Source organism: Lonchura striata, chromosome 17 (assembly GCF_046129695.1).
Source record: "Lonchura striata isolate bLonStr1 chromosome 17, bLonStr1.mat, whole genome shotgun sequence".
Lineage (NCBI taxonomy): Eukaryota > Metazoa > Chordata > Aves > Passeriformes > Estrildidae > Lonchura > Lonchura striata.
In genome coordinates this window covers 11,239,095-11,263,118 of record NC_134619.1, presented here as the reverse complement: position 1 = coordinate 11,263,118, position 24,024 = coordinate 11,239,095, and the positions used below count along the sequence as shown (strand labels likewise).

Here is a 24,024-nt window from a genome sequence, read left to right as displayed (position 1 = left end):
GCTGGGCTACTCACCCCACTTCCCACTCTGCCCTGGGACAGGCAGCACATCCCCTCTCTCCTTCTGCCTCTCCTCTCCCCAGCTGGCTTCCAGGAGGGACCTGCATGAGGACTGATCTTTGGGAATGTAACAGGATTGGATTGGAGCTACCTGAGATTAGTGCTGGCACACCAGGTTGGTGTTATTGAGGCCAGTGCCAGGAGGGAGAGCCAGAACACCAGGCTGGCAGTTCCATGCCCTGTGGCAGATGGGGGATGTCCATCAGGAGACACCTGGCTGCCCAACCATTAACCCTGACCTTCAGGGCTGAGCCAGGTGGCAAAACAGAACCTTAACTCTCAAAAACAAGTTAAAAACCCATCTGAGCCCACTGAAACCTGGCTCCAGGGAGATCCTCCCATTTTGGTCCCAGCTTTTTTGTTTAAAGCAGAGCCATCATGGAATTTGGAGTTCAAATGCACACAATTTCTTTAAAAATCTCTAAGGAGAACATTATAATATGAAGTTCTGATTAAATTTCCAGGCATTCCTGCTTTATATAACTGGCAAATACCAGTAAAAGTAGTTAAAAAATATCTTAATATGATGGCCCTTAGCTATATTCTTGACATGCAAATATTAAATCAGTATCACTCCAAGCTGCTTGGGCCTGGTAGATTTTTCCAGCTCAGGACAGTTCTTTTGTCATTTGAAATAACTCTTCCCTCAGCAAGACACACATCCTTCAACTCACCCAGATGGTCTCCTCCTCCAAGCTAGAATAATGTATTTAAATTTATCCAATGGTTTTCATGACTCAGATTTCCCATAACTGGCTGGTTTTTAACCGTCCTCTGCTCCACCTGTTCAGACATCACAGCAAACCTCCCTGGCTCCTCAGTGCAGGAGGGGTTCATGCAGCAGTTCCAGAGAAGCTTCACAGTCACAAAACCCACGGTCTACAGCTTGGTCTGTGGCAGGTCTGGAGAGGAACCATGGATTTTAGAATCTACTTCAAAGTTTTGTTTCTTCTGGGGAGGAAAGGTACATCCTGAAAGAAGCCAAAAAGTAGACCTCCTGCTCAGATGGAAAAGCACACTTTTATTGCACCACATAACTCTGTCCTCTGAATATTTCTCATCTAACTACAAATCCAATCCAACAGAAAATTCATCCAACAACCACAAGCACAGCAAACTCGCTCTCCCCATCAACAGATCATTATCTGGTTTGGACTACAGAAGAGAAATGCAAATCCTGGTATACAGAGGTTTCATCCTCTGAGTGGATTGCACCAGGACAACAGGCAGGGATTTTAAATACCACATAAAGGATCAAGGTACCCCCCTGTACAGCTGCTCCTTGGGATGTGAGCTCCTGCACCACAGAGATCCCTTTGAAAATGTCACAACAGGACTCCAACTCAAACAAAGATACATTCAGGGGAAAAAAGTCCCCAAATCCTACTGACATTCAATAAATCCTTTGAAATTGCTGACAGGAATGTGAGGTGGCTCATCATGGCCTGGATCAGCTGAAAGCCAAATGTAGGGAAGCAGGTGGGAGAGAGGATGAAGTTGGGAGAGGAAGGGGTGGAAAGAAGAGGCATAAAAAGCTGGCTACTGCTTGGATGAGCTGTTAGTTTGGGTTTAAATGCAATTTGGAGTTTGAGAAGGCAGAAGTTAATTAAACTACAGAATATTGTCCTGACACCATTTTCCATAGGCAGTTTCCAGCTGCCACAGAAATCACAAACCATTTAAAACCATTCCTCTGTCCTAGCCCAGACCCCATAGGGCACCAAATGCACAAACCTCAGGCAAGAACCTGGCTCCAGAAAAGGACAAATGATGGCAAACAAAGTCTTGCTTCAGTAGCCCAACAGCTCTGCTGATGTGGCACAGTTTACTCCAGCCAGGGTGGACTGTATCAGCTTTGAGGTAAACAAGGTGAATGTCTAGAAGAAGAAACCCAAATGAATGAGAGATGCTGCATGCTAGAAAATTAATCCCCTTGCCATAAAAGACAAAACAGGAAGGGAAGGTCAACAAGAGCTAACAGGCAAACAACTAATTACAAATTTAACTCTTCAACCATGTGAACAATCAGACAAAAAACATTATAAATCTGAGGCAGCAGTTCTGGTAGTAAAATGTTGACAAAATTATCATACATCACCCCCAACTCAAACAGCAAAGCTCTACTGGAATGTCAAAACAGAGCTGGTGGGGAGCCTTCCAGGCTTCTTATTTTAAGATGTAAGGAATATTTTGGGATTAAACACAGAGCACATGATCTCTCAATCTGTCATGGTGACAACACACCCTTACATCCTCTGACCTTAGAAAGACAATAATTTGTGAGGCTGCCTAATGCTCATCCATCCTTCAGGATGTTCAGAGGTTCAACTCTGCCCCTTCCAGCAGGCACCTAGTGAACCTGCCCAGGCTGTGTCCATTAAAAACCTGGACTCTGCAGCCTAGAGGACAGTGAGAGATGGATGGTGCTGGCATGCAGCCACTTGCAGGGAGAGAGGCAGGATCAGCACACCATTCCCTTGCTTGCCAGACTTGTTCCAGATGAGCAGTGTATTTGCAGTGTTCTGCCCCAGACCCCAGGGACAGAGCTGGCATCTGCACTCTGAGTGTCTGTCCAATGCCAAAGGATGCAGAGGAATGGTGGTGCTGTGGCTGGGAGAGAGGCTGTGAGTATGGTACTCTTTTAATTCCAAAATATTCTTCATGTCTTAAACAAGGTGCTGGGAGGGAAGCTCCCATTGGCCTGGAAGCAGAGCTCAGCAGGGTTCAGGGTTCTGCATCTTCAGGGAGTCGGGGAGTTTGTTCAGAGCAGGGTGGCAGTGATGGATGTGGCCAGAGCACACAGTTCTTCATTAAACAGTGATGAGTTAATGAGTTACTGTGGCCTTTCCTGCAGAGCAGCCTGACAGTGCTGTTTGGGCAGGCAAGGATATGCCTTCAAATTTTCAAATTTCTTGCATTTAAATTTATTTTTCTTTTTCTTTTTTTTTTTTTTTTTTTTTTTTACATCTGTGATTTTTGATTAGAGTTTTATTCTTATAAAGTTTTTACAGCATTAAGATGCTTCCATATCCATCCTCACTGACTTCCAGTCATACCATGAACTCTCAGCATATACACTAACTGAAATTCTGGTGAATATCAAAAATTGAGGAACTTCCTGTGGGGAAAAAATAGCAAGCAAGAAATCAACTTTAAAATAAAATAAAATGAGAAGATGAGAGAAAAAAATAATCCAATTAGTAGTGATTAACCTGATTTCATCCAAACTCCCCCCGAATGAGAGCAGTCTTCAAAAGCTGAACACAGAGCACTATTTTATGTTCTCTGCATTAACCTTTAGAGTTCAAGATGCTCATCTGTTGCTGTGTCCCCTCGCAGTGGCGTTTGCAAATGACACAAACATTTGCCTCTGCTCTGTGCTGTCCCTAATGCAGCCCAGCCTGTGCATGCCTTGCAACAATTTCCTCTGGAGCGAGTTCAAGCCCAATTTGCTCATGCTGGTGTCTATCTGTCATCATACGTGTCACACAGTCACTCCCAGCTCCAATGGGCAGCAAGGAGACAAAAGGTCACCTTCCATGTTCAGTGTGTTCTCCTGGAGGCAGGAGAGAGCAGGATGAACCCCAGATTTCCCTCTACCTGACAGGAATTGAAAGCTTTTTCCCTTTTTCCTTGTTCCTCATGCTGCCTCTGGGAGCAGGCAAAGGTGCTCAGGGCAGATGAAAATGAGCCAGATGCACTGTGAGGCTGTGGGAAGGAGTGCTGCTGAGAGGTAACTCCAGCAGCTGTGATGTTTTTCCTCAGAGAGAGGATCCCTCACCAGCCTTTGGGTGCTGACAGTGCCCTGGCTCCCCAGGGCTGTGCTGAGCACTGAAATGAGGTCTGGCTCAGAGAATCACGGAGTGGTTTGGGTTGGAAGGACCTCAAGAGCATCTTGTGCCACCCCTGCCATGGGCAGGGACACCTTCCACTGTCCCAGGGTGATCTAAGCCCCATCCAACCTGGCCTTGGGCACTGCCAGGGATCCAGGGGCAGCCACAGCTGCTCTGGGCACCTGTGCCAGGGCTGCCCACCCTCACAGGGAACAAATCCTTCCCAATATCCCATCTAACCTACTTTCTTCCAGTTTGAAGCTACTCCCCCTTGTCCTGTCACTCCATGCCCTTGACAGAAGCCCTCCCCAGCTCTCTTGGAGCCCCTTCAGGTACCAAAGGGCCACAATAAAGTCACCCCAGAGCCTTTTCTTCTCCAGGCTGAACCATCCAACCTCCCTCAGCCTTTCCTCACTGGGGTGTGCTGTGCCCACTGCCCACAAAAGAAACAACCTCTGTCCATCCTACACTCCAGGACTGGCTTGCCCAGAGAAAAATGTCTGCAGAGGGGAGAGAAGCCAGCTCATCCCTCTTTACTGGAAAAGGATCTCATCCTTACTGCACTCAGAGCCACAAGGATTTTTTTTTTTTTGATCCTGCAGGTTTATTTTCTTACTGTTTCTGTATCTGACACCAGTCAAAAGGGATTGTGGGAAAAATATAAATGATACTTTTAGGGTTTTATAAATGGAGCTGTATCGTCCCAGTGATTCAGTGAGAGCAGACTATGGGATGGTAAGGAATAGAACAGAGCTGTGAGATTTATTTCCCCTTAGAGTGAGGCAGATGGGGAACAAGGGGGCACAGGCAAAGGCAAATGATTTGATGGGGAAATGGAACAAAAATGTAGAAGAGGCAAAAATCAAATCACGACAGACTAAAAATTTTCCAGTGAGAAGCTTCACTCCCCAAGAAAAGGGGTCTGTTCTACAAAAGGACATGCTCAGGGACACTCCCAGTTTTAATGGAATTGTTATTATTTTTCAATTTTCACTAAGTGACCAATTCAAAAATGTGTTAGCATCTCCAGTAAAGAAGCTGCAATGCACTTATTTCCATTGAAAACAGAGGTGAAAGCAAAGGCTTATGTACAATTCTCCCATCAGTAAAATCTAAACCTCCCACAATAAAATCTAAATTCTCCCATTAATAAAATCTAAAATCAACCATTTTTAAGTTTGAAAATAAAAAAGGAAAATAAAGGTTTAAGGAAAAACAGACATTCTCAAGGAAGGCAAGCTAGATGCTATGAGAAGTAAATCTACAGAAAGTTTTAAATGCAATTTTATTTCCCTGACCATCTCTCTTTATCTGTTAAAGGTTTTATCTCTCTCTACAAACCTTGTCTTAATGTAACACTTAACCCCCACCAGCCACACATATTTGAAACAGCTAAGCCTACTTCAGAGCAGGAGAGGAGCCTGTGCCATGCAGAGCCCGTGCACCAGGCTGGCAGGAGGATGCACCTCAGCTGGCTCAGGAAAAGAGACCCGTTGCTCCATCCCTCTCCTCTTGGAGCTTTATTTTGTTGTGCCTCTGTTTTCCCTAAGCACCTCATCCCTCATCTCTTCTTCTTGCATGCCTGGTGCTTCTTCTTGCCCTGTGAACAATTTTCAAAGTCACTAAAATAGGAAAATACAGACAAACACCCACGTGGTACAAACTTAGCAACGTGAATTGGAGAAAAGATTTTTTTGTTTTTCCATGCAGGCTGTTCCAGCGCAGGAAACAATTGGTGTAAACTGCACATTTTGCAGCATGTGTCAGTGCACAGAGCCCCACCACAGATTTTAGCAGCAGCAGCTGTGATAAAGCTGATCTGTGGCAACCAGGATAAAGTAATGAAGCAATGAAGACACTAAACTCTTTTACTGTGCAGCCAAACCAAATGTCTTCTGGTCCCTCATGCATGAGTCTTCTAAGTGTAAACTTTTCACAGCAAGAGAAAGGAAATCATCCTCAGACTTTAGTGAGAAGAATGACTCAGATAGCCCCAGGCAGCAAAGATCTGAGCAGATAAAGAACAGTTTTTGACTGCTTTGGAAAAGTATCTGCTGATTTTCGTGCTTGTGCAATATTGCTTTAAGCCTACACAGAGGTTAATGGTAGATCACCGGGAAGATGTTATTGTGTTGTTTCCTTTCAAGATGCTTCCTCCCCTTTTCCAGAGGTGTAGGGCCAAATGGGAGATGGACTGGCAGTGGAAGCCTGATCCCCACTCCTTAAGCACAGTACAGCCCAGATGTTGCCCTGATTCTTAAGATTTTCTAAAGCCTTCTGAGTTTACATTCTGTTAGAGAACTTTCTCACACAACTTTCCGTAAACAACATATTGTTTTGCATTCCTTCATGGAGGTGGAGAAACTTGATGTACTAGTAGTTTGTCCAATGTCATTGGAGAAGTGGCACATTCACCCTCCAATCCACTGTCACCTTTGGAAAAGTATAAATGCTGGAGTCAGAAAATAAACTCTCTTTTTTTTCACCTTTCCAATAGCAGCAGCTTGTGTCGTGCTTTCACATGTCCTACAGTGATACCCAGCCCTGGGTCTGAGCTTGCCATTGGATCCCCCATTACTCTGAGAATGAAATGGAGCCTTACAAACCCTTTTGTAGGGTCTGTTCCAATGCAGTTTTCAGAAGCACAAAAGCTGAACATCTGCTCACTCCTCACGACTAACCCAGGAACCCAGGGCATTTGTTGGGAATCTGGTGTAGAAAGGGCAGGGGGGAAAATACTTTGAGAATTTCCATTATTTGAGTATGTCAGCAGTTCCCAGTTCCTCAGAGGAGTCCCTGGCTGCTCTGGGCCTGACAGCAGTTTGTATCTCCAATCCCAAGTGAAATTAGTGTGTGGAGAGGAGAGTCAGTGAAAACAGGTGAAAACAACAGTGGCAAACAGAAAAGAGACTGAAGAAGCACAGGGTAGAATCCTGTCCTAAGGGAGCAGCAAAGCATTCCCACTGGTTCCCATAGATCCCTGTGAGTTCTTTCATTAGCAGAACATCCAGACTGGCATGGAAGGGGGTTTCATGAAGGATTTTGTTCCCATTGTCCATCATGGTGATGTGAAAAACGCCAATCGCTTAGTTTTTAAAATGTTAGAAGTTTAATAATAATAAAATGGTTATAAAAATAGTAATACAATTAGAGTAATAAAGTTTAGAGTTAGGACAATTACAAGACAATAAAAAGCAAAGAATTACGGACGTCCAGATGCTCTTGGGCAATAAGTCACAAAAAGCATGACTTGTAAACAAAGGAATCACCCTTAAACCAATACACTTGTTGCATATTCATATATCCTTCATGGTTATGCATACATTCTGTTTAAAACAAGAAACTCTGTTATATGTCAACTGTTTCCTTTACTCCCCATGGCGTCTTGTAGACTGAGCAAAACCTGAAGAAATTAGTTTCTTTTGATAAGAAAACCATAAATTCCTCTCCTTTGGAAGATTTAGGTGTTCCTCAAAGCGAGTATCTCATTCCTAAAAAAAAATTCCCCCTACATACATAGTCTCTATTTTAACATTATGTTGGAACCTAAAACTATATTTAACACACTACTTAAGAGAACTAATACAGCATAACTTTCTAACATTACACATATAATATTCATTATAATATTTGTGAAAAGCCAATCATAAAATATGCCAATCATAAAGTAAGTGGTAAGAAATCGGGCAAGGTGCCCCATCCTGCCAGCAGCACTGCTCTCATGTGGAAGTGGCTATGGCCTCTTGACCTCCACTGGCTCTAGGATAAGGAATAGAGCCTTTCTCTCTCGTGCTTGGGCAAGATTTCTGGCATTTGTCTCAGAATGAAGAGTGGAGCATCACAACCACCTCACAAACATGATGGATTTTGATGAATGCTTCCCAACAGATGGATGAGATGGGATGCAGAGCACAATCTCCCTCTGCTCTGCATGAGAATGTGCCTGCTCTCCCCTCTGGCACAGCCTCTTGGCTGCCTCAGTGCCCAGGCACCCAGCCCGATCCCCAGCACCCCCAGCAATCCCAGGGGAAATGAGATCAGCTGAACTCCTGCTCAGCCATGGAAGATGGGTTTCCCAGAGCTCCCTTCCAGCTCTGTAAATCACTCATCCCAAGCAAAGCTTGGCCTCATCCCTTCCAAGACTCACAGCCCTGCCCTCTCCTTCCAAAGTCATTTATTTGGAAAGGGCAAAGAGGGGTCCCAGCAAAGCCATGACTAATGCCTGGCTAATTCCCAGCAGAGACACAAAGCAGCTCCCCAGGAAACAGAGCTTTCTGCTTTCCTGACCCAGGCTGTGACAACTGAAGAGAGAGCTTGCTCTTACCAGTAAAAATAAACTCTTTCCTCATCTGAGAGGGCAGCTCTCCTCCTGATTTACACCTGCAAGGCCAGCAGTGAGTGCACCAAGGAGCTGCCACAAGACCCTGCAGGATTAACCCAGAGGAAAAAGCTGGTGTGACCCGTGTCACCTCTTTAGGTGTTAAATGCTGAAGAAATTGCTCGGTTTTCATTGTCACTCTGGGCAAAACTCACCTTTACTTTCCCAAGTATTTGTTGCCCACTTTGGCGTTGACCTGGGAAGTCCTTACTGCAATATTCATCAAGTTCCTTACTGCAAATTCCACAGACACCTTCAGCAGAAGCTGCTCTTCACTTGAGCCTATGAAGAAAGTTTTGAAAGTAGAAACCAGCAGCAAAACTGGTGTTGCTTAATAAATGGAAAATACAGGACATGTGAGGTATTTACAATAAAAAGCACCAAGGCTCAATGAAGTTGAGGAAATATCTATTAAAATGAAGAATACTTCAAGTTACAATTATTTTCCTTCTCAAATGTGTATGTTTTAATTAAGTCTTTTTTGTGTTTTATAGTTCCTACATTATCAGGTCATTTGTAAATTCTGACATCTTTACATGCATTTTAAGCCACATTTCTAATTCTACTGACAATTAATACTTCATTCAATTAATATTTTTACGTTTACCAGAGAGGTAATAAAGCCTTTCATCTTTACAAAAAAAAAATCCTTTTAATCATCTCCAAGGTTGTGCTGCAGGCAATATTTTGTAGGTGTACTTGGAAGCTGGGTAACAATTGCAGAAATGGAACTGCCAACACTCTTTCTCCATTTGGAGGAAATTCCAGCATTTTAGTGCCTTGTGTTTAGGAGGAGGGATGCTGCACAAGAATTGTGCATTTTTGCCCATAAAAAATTGCTTTTCCTTTTCATAGAAATAGCAAATCTCTTGTCCCATCCAGTGCACAGGAGCACTAAAGGACCTGCCTCCAGCACCTAATCCTAGAGGATCATTTCCCCCTTGGAAAAGCTGATGTGACAGGTAATATTCACTGAAGGGTTCCTGAAACAAAAAATATTAGGGAAGCTGGTGTGAACTTCAGTCTTTCCAGACTTCTTGTCCCTTCTGCAAGGGTTGATTCAAGGAGTTCTGCATGCTCGAGGGTGTGAGCAGAGTGTCTCTGTACTGTAACTTTGCAAAGCAGCACTGCAAAAGCTCACTGAGCCTGAACTGTACAAGGAATTCATGCCAGCAAGGAACAGAAGTACCTGAGAGTATGAACTGCACAATTAATGACCCATGGCTTCCTGTACTTAAAAAAAAAAAAAGTTCACAGGGTAAAATACCACAAGGAAATAAACTATTTTAACCAAATAAATGACAAGAATATTTTAAAGAAAATGGGGATTGGCTTAACAGAAGTAGTTTGAGCCAGGAGTACTTTGCTGGTACAGAGGGAACTCAGGATCCAACTTTGCTTTCATGATGCTGTGCCAACACAGCCCATTATGCAAGAGAAGACTTTTAAATCCTTATTTCAGAAAATAGGTCAGACTGAGCTTAAACACTTCCTTGTAGAAATACAGCTTAATGTGGATTTGAGTGACTACCGTGGCTCAGCGCCAGGCAGCAACTTCAGAGATGTTGCTGAGAAATGTCCTTCAGCCTTCTTTTGCTTCAGTCTTCCTTCTTCAGAGAAAGAGGGCAAAACAACAAGGCTGAGAGGTCTCCATCAAGGACAAATCACATGGAATAGCTGTGGAACAGCTACATCCAGCAGCTGATGTCTGCTGGTGCTGCTGCTGGACCACGAACGGCCTCGAGGGAAGCAGAGGGAGCTGCTGTCTGCAGGTGGGATGAGCAGAGAGCTGAAGCCCTGTTGGCTGGAGACGTGAATCTGCCACATCAAAAGTTCATTTCAAACACAGGGCAGGATTGGCTGCAAGGGGACATAGTGGGAAAATCTTTTATCCATCCTAATTTCATGTGTAAGAGCAAGGACAATGACTCTGAAAGGCATAATCACAGAAGTGTTTCATTATTTTGTTGCATTTTTTTAATAAGGCTTAAAGCTTGACATATCCAATCAATTCTATTTCCCCTGTTGCATTGTGGATTAGTTAACTGCAGAAGCAAGAAAGGGTGCCTGATTTATTATGTATAGAGCTTTGGAAAACTACAAAAAGCAGAAACATAGACAAGTTACCCAGCACCACTAATGGCCTTCAGCAATGATGAAATTAAACTAACTGTAGTAAAAATGCAAATAAAAAGCAATGTATGAATTCAGGCCTCTGTCTTCATTAGAGAATCAATGCAAAATGCATTAATTCAGGCAGCCAAAAGTAAAAAGAAAGGGGGGATAAACACAAGTCTGTCATATCTGTAACCTTGGCAGCAAAGAAATGTTGCCAAATTCATAAAATTTCCCAACCACATATATGACAACTTACACCTGGTGGGTTCTAGAAGCCTGTGTCAGGAGTTCAGAGGAAAAGTCTCCAGGAAAAAAAGGCCAGTTTCACCAGGAGACAGGAGGAGCCCCTCTTGAAATATCTTCCATTATGAGAGTGTGAAATTGCCAAGCCACATCAAACTGAACTTGCACAAAATTTTAACCAGACCTTTTGTCCAGTGCAGAAATCTCTACTGTGTCTTGCCAGCTGGCAAAATGCCTGTCCTGCTGCAAGGAGGGCTCCAGCTCAGGAACAGCTCCTGCTCTCAGGGCTTCTCAGTCACACTAAGGAGAAAACAGATCAGCGGCTGCTTGAGAAATCCCTGAGAGTAAGATCCAGAACCCAAACTATTCCAGATAAAATGTAAGATAAATTCAACAGCACTACCAGCTGCCTTTGAGGAATCCATTACACAGCCATCAGCTCATGAAAACTCTTGGCTTTTAAAGATTGAACCAGTGACACAGAGGAGTGAAATCTTTGTGCAGCTGTGGAACCTCAGGGCCCCTTGGTGGGGAAGCAGCTCTGATGAAGCCTTGAGCTTGTGCAAACCAGAATTAATGCTGAGAAAATGGACCTCAAACCTGTGCTAACCAAACTTAGTGCTGAGAAAATGGACCTCAAACCTGTGCAAACCAAACTTAGTGCTGAGAAAATGGACCTCAAAGCTTTCACTCACTGCCTGTGCACGGGTATGGGTGAATCAAACATCTACACTGCTCTCTGCCAATTAATAACTCCAGATAAAACACACAGGGAGAGACTGACAATATCAGAGATTTTATGTGCTCTCCTGCCCTGATAGACATCGTAGCACTTTACTGCTGTTTTACATGTCCAAATATTTGCCTGGATAAGTAGACTTAGAATAGTTTGAGTAAGCTGCACTTTGGAAGCTGGATGAGTCACATCATGAAGAAATATTCTGAAAAGGTCTACAGCACAATTACAGACAGAAAAATGAAAGAAGTCGACACTAAACAATGTATCAAGGGTAGAAATATCCAGACTAGGTTTGCCAAAGGAGGACTTTTCCCAAGTCTAATATTTATGAAAACTTGTTTCATAAAACAGTCAATTGGACTGGAGTGCCTTTTTAAATAATAAAATACATACTTCTTGCTTTCTTTGTCTGGACACAGAACATTCCATGTGAAGGAAAAGAAATTGAGCAGTTTGAGCAGAAACCTGCCTAGCATGCTAGAAACACCCTTGAGATCATGGCATAAATATTTGAAAATCAGATTTTATACTCTTCTGTAATTCTGCTTGTAGCACAAGGAAGCAGGGAACCACAACAACACACACACACAGTAAGAGAAGGCTGAGGTTATAATTTTATGTCTCTCAGAGTGCAGTGAGAAGCCTTACATGCCTCAGAGAGCCGAGAGCAGATTTAGCAGGTTATGTAGATCAATTGCAGACAGATATTTAAGGAAGCAAAAAGTGATATTCCCACCATTAAATATAGGTTGGAGTCTTAATAAGGCACAAAGTGAGGGGAATGAGAAGCTTTGAAATTGAAGTTATTATGTGCTGCATCAACTTCCAAAAATTACATGCTAATATCATCCTCTTGCTTTTATTCCTTTCCAGTTCAGCAGAAATCCACTCCTCAGTCTCTTTCTGCAGGTACAGCTGCTCCTGTCTCACAGATTGGATACCCCTCTCTGCTCAGACAGTGAGCTCTTCCCCCATTGAAATGAAGCATCCTTCCCAAAATGCCCCAAACCCAACAACTTCACCATGGATCCAGCGACGTCGAGACGTGCACCCAAAGTCACACCACAGCAAAGGTTCAATCACATCAGCAGCAATAAGTACAAAAATTGTGTTTTATCAAGCAAAGAACCCATGGAGAAAGACCTAAAAAAACAAAACCAAAAAATCCCACAAGACCAGACCAAGGTGAAAACTAGAAAGCTGCAAGATCACAGGCAATTATGGGTGACTTTCTTGGCAATCAGGACTTGCAAATTAAGTCCACCTCCTGGCCTGGTGGCTGATTGCCAGGAACAAGTTAATTAACCATCACTAACAAATGTGCTTGTATGGTCTTGCCTAGTCTTTAACTAGCTGGCTCCACCTCTCCCTGGCAGCTTCCCCTGACTGACCTCCTTTAATTGCCCATGGGCCAAATTCACCCTGGGGAAAATTTTTTTATCCTTAGTTTGCACCAAGAATTAATTTCGCCCTGAAAATATGCTCTGGCATTTTCCTCATAAACTAAAGAAAATAATAAAATCTTTCTTTTTATTTCCTTTTTTTTTTTTTAAACCTTCCCTCAACATCATTGACCTTTCCCATCTCATTCCAGCCACTTACACACAGTTCCTTTTCTTTCAGCTGATTTTTGCAAGCATTTGTTTTATTTTATATGTTGCTCATTGAACTTTTTCCAGTCCATGTGTCTTATTCTAAAACTACAATTCACAAAATAGCCTAATTCTCCAAATGGTGCTGAACTGAGTGGAATAATTACCTTACTTGTTTTAGGTCTCCACTGGAATCCAGAATTACACACTTGGAAAATTATGATTGTTTTATCTTCTCTTTTTTTCTTTTCTGCAATTTCACAAGATGTGTGAAAGACAGGTTTTTATAAAGGACATAAACCCAGCCAAAACTATAATTACCACAGACAGAAAAGTATTCAGAGAAAAGATGATTTTATGATTAAGGCATTGGAGTAGAAAGTCAGAAATGTAGATTCTTTTTGTGGCCCTGCCAAAACCTCTTTATATAACCTTTGCTGAGTTAATCCCTCTGTTCCTCAAATATAACACTCTGGCACTTCCCTGCTTTACGATAGCTGCTGCGTAAACACATTCATTCACATTTGTGAGATGTTCAAACACACCAATAATCAGAGAACCACGACGGGCTGGGATGGCTGAAATCATCTGGCTGCATTTAATCATCTCTTGTCAGGAGTGAATGCAGCTTTAATCACAGGCACGCGGGATGTGGCAGCATGGCTGCTGAGAAACGAGCGCCGGACTAAAAGAAAGAAAAACAGGACAAAAAATTATGTTACCTATAAAAAATAGCTTGCAAATCAGGGCAGCAAATACATAAAAGAATCTAAACATCTCCCCATTCCAGTTCCCCCAAAACAGGGATAGGCTCAAGTCTCTCAGGAAAAAAACCTATCAGAGCATCAATTTACATGCCACTGGAGCTGAGGGAAGCCAAGAGGAATTACAGCAGCTCCCAACTTCTACCTTGATCCCAAGGAAAAGTGCACAAAAGAAATGCTGCTAAAGGCTTACCCACAGTTTTTAAACAGCCTTAGGTACAGGATGCCAGAGGAGCATCAGCTGCATGTTTCCAGGACAGGATGAGGATGCTGAACCCTCAGAGGGAATTTCATATTTCATTTAAAAAACTCTGAGCTTGAGCAATGGCTGAAGTGGGAAAGCAGGAAAGTCCAGGCCTGCAAGGCTGCAGGGTCACTGGTCACTGCAGGTATGTCACTGTAGCCACTTCAGTGCCCTGCTGGCACCTTTGGGCATGGACTAAGGCCCAGAGAAGGTTTTCATCTGCTGCTCCACTCTGAACCATGCTCACATCCACACCTGTATAGAAACTGCTGCCACATCCTCCCAACCCTTTTCCTGGTGTTTCCCTTCTTCTCTCTTCCTCCTCCAACACCAAAGGCTTGGAAGGTTGCTGTGTCAACTGATCCCCCCTTCCTTTTTCATTGCTTTAATAAATTAAGCTGAGTAACAATAGAGATGAGAGAAAGCAGGACAATGTGGTAAATGTAGCAGAAAGAAATTTGAATTGTAATGAGGAGAGCTAATCAGGAAAAGAATGGACTATAGAAAAAAGCACTAATGAGTTTCTAAATAAATTCAAAAGGTTAATATTGTTCTATCTAACAAATACGAGAAGAATCCTAATGTGAAATTAAAGGCCTCACTCCAGTACCCTTGCAGCCATATATTAAAGCTGTAACACCCACTCTATTTACCCCTCTGTCCATCACATCCATCGTCTCCTGATACCTCTCATGGACTGCTCCTGGAATTGGGCACCTTTCAGGTCAGCCAGGTCTCTCAATCTCTTTGTTTTCTGTCCATCAGAATGCTTGAGCCGAAGTCTCTAAGTCAATGGACAAACTCTCTTTGACTTGCAGAGTTTGCACCAAGATTATTGCGACTCATTTATGTCAGCATCAACAAAACAGAGATCAAAATTCACTTTTCAAACCATGAGAGGTGTGTGGGTGTTTATGAAGTGATGGATTTTGTGGGATTGAAGCACATTTTTATTCCCTTTTATTACCATGTGGATTTCCAGGATGAGCAAAAAGCTAATGCAGGTTAACTGAGGAAAGAGCAAGTGAAAATAAAAGTTTATACCAATAAAGATGTTGGAATGTGTCTTGTTTGTTTTAATTTATATGATGCCAGTAGTTCAAAATATAAAGCTAAGACTTTCTATGTATAATCAAAAGTGAGAGTCCTTTATGTATTCTATTGCAAAACATTGTAAAACTGTATTTCGGCCAAAATTTTGTGTGAGAAAGTAGTCCCTTTCAAGAATTTAAAAAAAAAATAAAATAAAATCCAATTCCCAGCAAAGTAATAGACTCAACTTTCCATAAGAATAGAGGATCTGCTCAACTAATTTTTTTGCTTGAAGGAAGGAAATAGTGCCATTATAAAATTTTACTCTGAATATAAAATACCAGAATGACATCATACTTAGGGGAGAACTCTGAGCACATTTGTGTGCATGGCTGTTCATCTGCCAACAAAACCTACAGGGGAAAGCAAGGGGTGGCTGCACATTTATCTGCCCTGGTCCCAGGCTGGCAGCAGATGAGTTAGGTGCCAGCCCAGAGCTCTGTAACCTCGTTACAATCCTGCTGTGCCCACGCTGATGAATCTCTGTGTGCTCATCCCAGGGGCATGGGCTGACTCAGAGCCAGCTCTGCTCCTCTGCCTGCCCTGCAGCCACGGCCCCAAAGGGCAGAGCTGCAGCTGCTCACACCTGACCATCCAAGCATCCCTTCACACCTGGCACAGGAAATGAGACAGAGGAAGATGTGCACCATTTTTATTCCAGGTGTGGGGATTATTCTAAAGTTAGAGCAATACTCCTGTGCCACGACTGACCATGTGTCTTGGATTGAAAAGACAGGAGTCTGTGAAGGAAGGCAAAAGCCTCCTGTGAAATGGAAAAGGTAAACCCCCTCCCTCCAAATTACCACAATTTCAAAATTAAAAGGCTCTCAGGCAAAGATATGGGAATGGGAATAACAGTTCTTTACTAGGAAAGAAACAAAATAAAAATAATAAAAAAATGTAATTAGTACAAACAAAACTAGTGATAGGGTCAGAGACCTGACACCCTGAGGAGTCAGGGAATTGGGAATAGTCCAGGTAAATGGTGGCTGCTCCTCCTGGAGGGGCAGATGAAATGCTGCTGGAGCGGGGATCTGGAGAAGGGTGGAGTTTTCTCTGAAGGTCTGGGGATGGAGTAGATGGGCCTGGTTTTCCCCTGGGGATCCAGCAGAGAAGAAGCTGCTCCTCTGGGAATCCAGTGAAGGGCTGCTCTGGTGTCCCAAAAATGCTGATTTTCTGCAGGTAGGGGTGATTGGCTCCTCCCTCTGGGTGGAGCATCTCACCATGGGATGATGGAACTTTCCCAGTCATGCAGGGAGTCATTCCATGGCCATTAACAGAAGATATCTCCCTGGAGGGAGACATTGTTCTTGGGAGAGATAAGAAAACTGCCCAACCTCCAACAGATGGCAAATAGAATCCATGCTTATCTTACAAGCCGGGACACCATGCTATGTATTATTCACAGCAACCTTGCAAAATGCTGCTCAGCCACTCACCTGCCATGAATAATTTTGTTTGACAGGCAGGTTAAATATTTCAGTGTCCTGATCATCCTCCTCTCCCTGCCCACAAGGAAGGAGGGCAGTCGTGGGCTGCCCTGAGAGGCATCATGGCAAAGATGTTTAATAGAGGCTTTAGTGGATCTCAAACTCAGTAGCAAAGGCTGAATTAAAAAAAAAAAAATGTGGACCCAGGAGATTGGAGTGGGAAATACACAGAGACAGAGACTTGACAGTGAAGACATGCAACCTCTTTGTGAGTAACCCTCTGAACTTCAACAGGAGACGTGCATTTCCCCCTGGTCAGTTATGGAGAGCTCCCCAGAGCTCCTCAGCATGTCCAGCCTGAGCCACAGGGGAAATAAATGCAAGACAGAGGAGCAACGTGTGCTCCTGAGCCCAAGGTAGATGTCTCACCCACTGAATATCTCTGGCTCTATTCCCTCTGCAAAAGCTAAAATGCAAAAAGGCTTCCTGAGACAAAAGGCACTGCGAGGAAATTGCTAAGTGTGAATAAACAGGACAGTTGCATAGCTCATCATAACCCTAATGATGCTCCCTAAATCATGCTGGCCCATCACCTAGATCTATTGGCCACATTAGCAGTCTGCTGAGTGTGGGAAATATGGAGAGGATCATTTTTAAAGGGTTTTGCCTGCAATGCTCATTGGGAACCCTTTGAGATGGAGTCTAAAGCAGATGGTGAAATGGGAAAATTATTCACATTAATTCTTTAGCAGCCTAAAATAAATTTAGAGAATAATGAAATAATGAAAGCTCCATTCAGCCACATTTTTGCTTTTGCAGCAGTCATCAAAGTCCTAATAGGGAGGACCCAGTACTGCTGCATTCCACACACAAAGCTGCTGTGTTAATTGGTTCAAAGACACAAGAGCAGCAATATCCTGGAAAAAAAATAAATAAGGTCATCCCCTTTCATTAGCTATTGTTCAATGGCCTGATGAAAGAACAAACAAGCTGAAACAGCAAATAAACCTCACAATGCTGAATGCAGATCCCTTTCAAGCTTCCTTCACGCACGTGTCCTACAGAAAAACATCTGCTTTGAGCTTCTCATCCACTCTTCAAACTCTTACAATGGGAAAACAACCCTGGTCTTCCATTTTACAGACAAGGAAACTGAGTCATTGCTTTCATCCAGAGGGGGAACATCAAAGTCAGGACTACAGCCTAGCAAATCCAATCTCAAGTTTTCCTGCTCGTTTTGCAGGAGCAACAGCTTCTTGGGTGACCTGGTGAATCCAACCACAAAAGTCTCCTGAGCTAAACACAGTGTCCCCAGCCACATAACAGGACTGGCAGCCTGGGAGGTTTATCCTTCACCCGGATGATCCAGAGGATCTGAGGAACATGTCCAGGGGAGCCCTACTCCCACAGCAACAAGTTATAGAAAATATTTGTTTACCATCTTAAACACAAGAAGTAAATAAAACCATTGCAGAATTCACAAGACATTTCTGTGTGAGTGCAGCACAAAGCTCTGTGAAATTGTTGAAAGCAAATGAAGGAGAATTCAAATGTTTCATACTAAAAATGCTAAAGTTCACTCCAAAAATCACTAACACCCGAGTGATCCAGTATCAAGATATAATATTTGCTAAATGGCAATCTCTAGCTCAGATTTTGCTCCTGATACTTTACAGCCCTGCTGCTTTCTGGTTATTTTATTTCCTAGTAGTTTTTGGCACAGTGAGCAAAACCTACCAAGGCTTCCAAGCGCTTGTCGGGAGGTTCTCTGAGCCCCTGTCCATGGTCTGATGTTGTTCTGGGTTTCTCCTCTCCAATGCACTGCAGTCAGCATGCAGAGCTCCCTCACCCTCTGAGAGCCACTTCATCAGGGCTTTTCCCCCCAGGTGAGTGCTGGGATGAGCAGCCAGATGTTTCAGAGGATAAACAGATGTGACTCGCATCAGCCGGACAGACTGCCCTGCCTCATTTCCCAGAATCCAGCGATGGTGAGACGCCTCCAGCACTGCCCAGTGCCTGCATGGACTCACTCTGCAGCCCAGCCCGAGAGGTGAGAGCTACCAGCAGTGGTGGTGAGAGCTGCTCCCACTGCCTGACCTCTCCCAGGGCCCAAGAGGAGTGCCTTGGGCAGATGTCACACACCAGCTCAGCTCTGAACAACGCATTCCTGCTCCTCGTCCATGCTTGGGGACAGCAAGGGGGACTCAGGGGACACCTTCCTGGCAAAGCCACACAGCTCTCCCAGCTCAGCTTGCCCCAAACCCCTTGTCTGCAATTAAAACACTGTTTCCCCACCTCCAGCAACACACTCAGAAAATGCCCGGGGCTGAGGCTTTCCTGCCCTGCTCCCAAATGAGGAATCCTACTGGAATGGAGGAGATGAGAGAACACTTCCTCTGTGTTCCTCTTGTTTCTCCCCAGAATTAGCTGGAAGTTCTGAGCCCTGGAAAAAGCACAGCTTGGTAAAGGTCATGATCTGAATGCAGATTATTCACGGACATGAATTTTTCTGATGAATTATTCCAAACACATCATCCAGCTGCTGTACTGAGCACATATAGGATGTGCCTCTGCAGCTACTCTAAATACAAAGCAGGGCATTAAATAAGAACAGTCACTTGCTTGGAAGCATAATATTTTATTTGCCACAAATATGCTAATTCTTTAATTTTCAGTCTCTATGCCAGCTAGAAATACAACATGAGCAAGACAAGTTTTCTTGTAGCTGATTACTAGGTAGCTTATCAAAGTTGATATATTAGATTTTAGGCCCTGATTCAGTGGGGTTTTTTTAGACTCTTATGCAATTTTGATCCCATGGTAATGGATTTTGAGTTGCTTACAAACATGTCAAGACTATCATCTGCCAGTCATGTCCCCATGCTACTAATTATTTATGCCTACTGAGTAAATTTATTGGCAGGTTTGTCAGAAAAAGCAATATTTTTTTCTAGTGCTTTCTAAATAAATATCAAGGGGCAGGGAAGAACCAGCCATTTCAGTGTCTACTGCAACCTCCTGGTATATCTCCAGGTTCCTGAATTCCAGTTTATGGGATTCAGACAATAAAAGCAAAACCAGAGACCCCTTGTCACTTAGCACTTCTTAAGTTTCACCAGTCCTGCTGATAGTGCTGTATAAATCATTTTTAAAAGGCTTGTTTCTGTCACTGTGTCTCTGCTCAGCACAAGTGCCCACTGAGAGGGACCTAACCATCATTTTCAGTAGGATCTGGAGGTTAGAAAAATATATTCTGTGTGCAGTAGGTAGGTCTGGTTGGAGCTAATGGAATTACACAGGAATTTCAGGGCTCCTCTGTGAAGAGGAAGGCTTCGGTCCAAGGCGAATAAAGTGCAACTCCCCTGTCGGAACTCAAAATGTCCCTCAGACATTTTGGGAGGTTCCAGACCCCGGTCAGAAGCATTTGAGACCCTGGCAGGCAGCTGCAAACAGCTGTGATTTTGTATTTGAGCCATGGAAGGATTTACCAACCTTGCAGGAAGAACAAGAAGTCACAAAAGTTTAGATATTATAGTAAAGTAGTCACAAAGTAGAGGGAAGAATTTTTGAGTGTGTACAGGTGGGTTTTGGTTTTGTACATGGGGGTCAGAGGTTTTAAGATGGATTTGGGATCTGGGCCTGCCCTGTCCTCCCTCTTTCTTCTTCCTTACCTCCATGTTCTTGGTGATGTTGGCACTCACAGATTGGTTTAGAGTAGAAAAGCACCATTTAATATAGGTAATGGGCATTGGGGAAAAACTGTAACCATGTAACACATAATGTACCATATAAAAGATAGAAAAGCACCATTTAATATAGGTAACAGGCATTGGGAAAAACTGTAAACATGTAACACGTAATGTACCATATAAAAGATAGAAAAGCACCATTTAATATAGGTAACAGGCATTGGGAAAAACTGTAACCATGTCACACGTAATGTACCATATAAAAGACAGCAGCAGCCCTGGTGGGGAGAGAAGAAGCAGTCGGGGTCAGAGAGGATGTCAGGGTGTGTGTGTGCCTCTGCCTGAGCTGTGAGCAAACCACAGCAGCCCGAGGAGAAAATCTTTTAGATAACTTGCAATAAACTGCCTTGAGACCCAACAACAGAGACTGCTGAGCCTTTCTTTGGAAGCTCGGGTTGGAGGAGAGACTTTTCCACCACACAACCCAGGGTGGGCTCCGGCACTCCCAGAGCCAGCAGGCTCAGGGGCATGCACTGGGAACTCGGTGTGCAATTCCTGCTCAGGGCTGCCCTGCACCTGGTGATTATCCTGACTTCAGCCTCCTGCCCAGGCTGGGAAATGCTTCAGGCTCAGCTGCAGCAAGTTCAGGAGCTGGGACAGCACTGAGATTTCAGCTCAGGGCCACCTCTGAAATCAGCAGCTCTGGGGAGTCACCCCTTTCTTGACAAGTGGTAAAAGTATCCCCAGAGGCTTTGAGGTGTTTGTAACTCCTGTGGTACTTAGCCATGATAAAGGAGGAATTGAAAAGTTCACTATCACCACATTTTAGAGACAAATTTGCTGTCATCCCAAGGGGTTTGTGACTGTTGTTAGATTTAGTGCTTGAGCCCAACATCAGCACAGAGAAGTTTAGGAGATAGAGAAAACAGAAAAACTCTTTTGAAACAAGTGCAACCCTTTGGATCTCCTGAACAGATAAAGTGCATTGTTGGGTCAGGACAAATATTCAATTTGATTCTTATCTTATCCAAACTCAAATCTCTTTTGTTATCAGTTACTTGCCAAGGCAACGCACAAGTGAGCTCTGAACTTACATTTAAAAAACACAGAAATAAGAGATCTCTTCTGCTTCCTTCCCCAGGAATTAGCCCAGCCCAGACTCCCAACAACCTTGGGGAAGCTCAAATCTAGACCAAGCCGGAATGAAATTCCAAAACTGCAAAAATTATGGCAGCATCTAAACATTAAAAGTAATTTTTCAGACTTATCAGGGCAGATGAAAATCCAGCACTGGCTACACAAGCAGGATGTAACCCTGCTGTACAAGACTGAGAGTGTTTTTAGATCTTTGGCAAAAAATATTTGGTATAAGGAACTTTTTTCTTTCTCCACCTGTTCTCTTCACCATCCCATCCTAACACCTATAAAATTGCTTTTTCATTTATTCCACAGATGAGACGAAACCAAAACCAGCAGTACCTTAAACCAGACATTTTTCTTGGCCATGTCCAGACCATGGGGCTCATTAGAAAACTTAGATATAATCAGCCCTTTGAAAAAATACACATTTATTAAGTGGAAGCTGATCAGAAGAAAGATTCACTTTCATATGTCCTCTTGATTTTGAAAGAAATGTCAGAAAAATATTTTTAAAGTTCAAATAAAAAATGCTCAAAGCCAGATGAAGTATCTTCTTAGAAATGCAGGAAAACATTCATTCTGTTCAAGTAAACAAAATTAATTGGCATTTTCCCTTTTCACTCACATCAGGGGGGTGACCACAAGTGGACAGCAGGGCAGATCCTCAGGATGCTCCCCTCCAGATCTGGGTTTTTTTTGTATCAAAGTATCCCTGTACTTCTCTGAGCTTTGAGGAAAATGTATTTTTATATTTAGAGAAGTAGCCTGGACTGACTAAAAGCACCTACAAAAAGGCAAAAATTACCTGGGCCTTGTTGCTACAAGGCAAGGTTGGGGCATGAAATCACCACATCTTAACCACACCCTTCTCCTGTGGCCAGAGCACCACCAGCTGAAGGAATCTTGTGGTTGCAAAATACACAGAGCACCCCCAAAACCTGCAGGGATACCACAGAAAACTCCAGCACAAGAAAATATTTTTCCTGTTAGAAGCATGAAGGGCCTGGAGCTTTCTCTTCTATATCTCAATTTCCAACTCATCTTCTTTTATAGCCCAGAGACAGCATGGATCCAGTGGTCTTCAAGAGAGAAAACAGGAGAAAGGAAAATATAACCTCTTCCACCTCTGTTGCTCCCAAAACGACTCATTATTTCCACAGCGAGTCTGTTGTGTTTAGACACATGCCAAGAGCAAGCCAAGACTCCTGGGATGCTCCAGAGGACACCTGGATCTCTGCAGGCACAAACACAGACCTGCAGCTTCCCACATGGAGGGGTGTGAATGAAAAGGGCACACCCAACAGAGTTTGGGTGCTGGGCTTGGAACAAAACATCAGCTCTTGAGGTGGAGGGTCCAAAAGCACAGACAGGTTGAACTCTCAGCAGAGCAGGTCATGCTACACAGGGCACACGTGGGGAATAAAAGATAAACTGAAAAATGAAACTGCTTCCAAGAGCATCCTTATCCAAGCAGCAGAAAAGCACTGCTCAGCCATGGGCTTTATTGACCGGGTGATTTGTGGGACCTGGGCAGCCCAAACCCAGGGGATTCTGCTCAAAATACTCTGAGCAGGGCAGCAGCACGAGTGCCTTCAGCACAAGCACTTTCAGTTTGTTTTTATACAGGGAATGGGAAGGAGGAAGGAAATAAACATAATAGAAGGAGCAGAACAGCAGAGCGAGACGGCAGCACGGGTGACAGGAAACAATTTATAACTTACTTGAGAGTCTTTTCTGAGTCATCTGTTCTGCAGCTCAGACAGCAGCACAGGTCTGCCCGGCTCTGTTACCCAAACACAGAGCACACCAACATTCCAAGCTGTTTGGAGCCACCTCCTTCATCCTGGGCTGTGGGAATGTTCCAACAAGCCACATTCATGGTGATTTGTTCCTGTGCTCAGAGTCGAACACAGGCCGTGGCAAAATTCAGCTTATCATGGCCAGAAAAAAAGGGGAAATAGCTGTAATTCCATGGAAAATTTTCTTACAATAAATAAATCAATATGAGCTGAAATTCACAACTCTTTGTGCAATATGTCAGATTTTAAAATTCAAAAGACTGCCCTTAGGAGACATTTGCACCATTGTTCTATGCTAACTTGAGTAAGAGAGAGTGGTGCTTTAGGTCAACAAGCTTTGGCCTCCATAGCTCTGGGGAAGAGAAACACAATGCTGCTGTTCCTCAGAATCCTCAAATAAATCTTATATATGGGATTTATTTGTTAGCTTGAGTGTCCCCTTGGAGCTCATGAACCACCAAAGAGTCATGGAATGTCCTGAGCTGGGAGGGACCCACAGGACCCCCCAGCCCAGCCCCATCCCTGCACAGACCCCCCAACAGCCCCACCTGGGCACCCCTGGCAGCGCTGTCCCAACGCTCCTGGAGCTCTGGCAGGTTTGGGGATGTGCCCATCCCCTGGGGAGCCTGGGCAGTGCCAGCACCTCTGGGGAAGAGCCTTGCCCTGATCTCCAGCCTGAGCTGCCCTGACACACTCTCCACCAAAGCCTGGGGACAAGTTGCTTCTCAGAAGCCTTGTGACAACCATCAGCTGCCCTTTGATCCTCCTCCCTGTGGTTTGGGCTGGGTCACAGTCTATGTGTGTGGGAGTCCAGGGCTTCCCTCTGGCTGCCCTGGCAGGTCTGGGACCCTGGCAGGGGTCAGGAACCCCCCTGGACAGAGCCCCCAGAGACACTGGCTGTGAT

The 24,024-nt window shown here is 43.9% G+C and overlaps 1 long non-coding RNA gene across 1 annotated transcript; it reads right to left on the bottom strand.

The window, feature by feature from the left end:
- Positions 1-13,446: 13,446 nt before the first annotated feature.
- On the bottom strand, positions 13,447-23,207 carry LOC116184368 (uncharacterized). Its single transcript, XR_004149139.2, has 2 exons — positions 23,043-23,207; positions 13,447-13,647 (listed from the first exon to the last, which is right to left on the bottom strand). It is a non-coding gene; the product is annotated as an uncharacterized LOC116184368 (long non-coding RNA).
- Between the last annotated feature and the right edge of the window lie 817 nt (positions 23,208-24,024).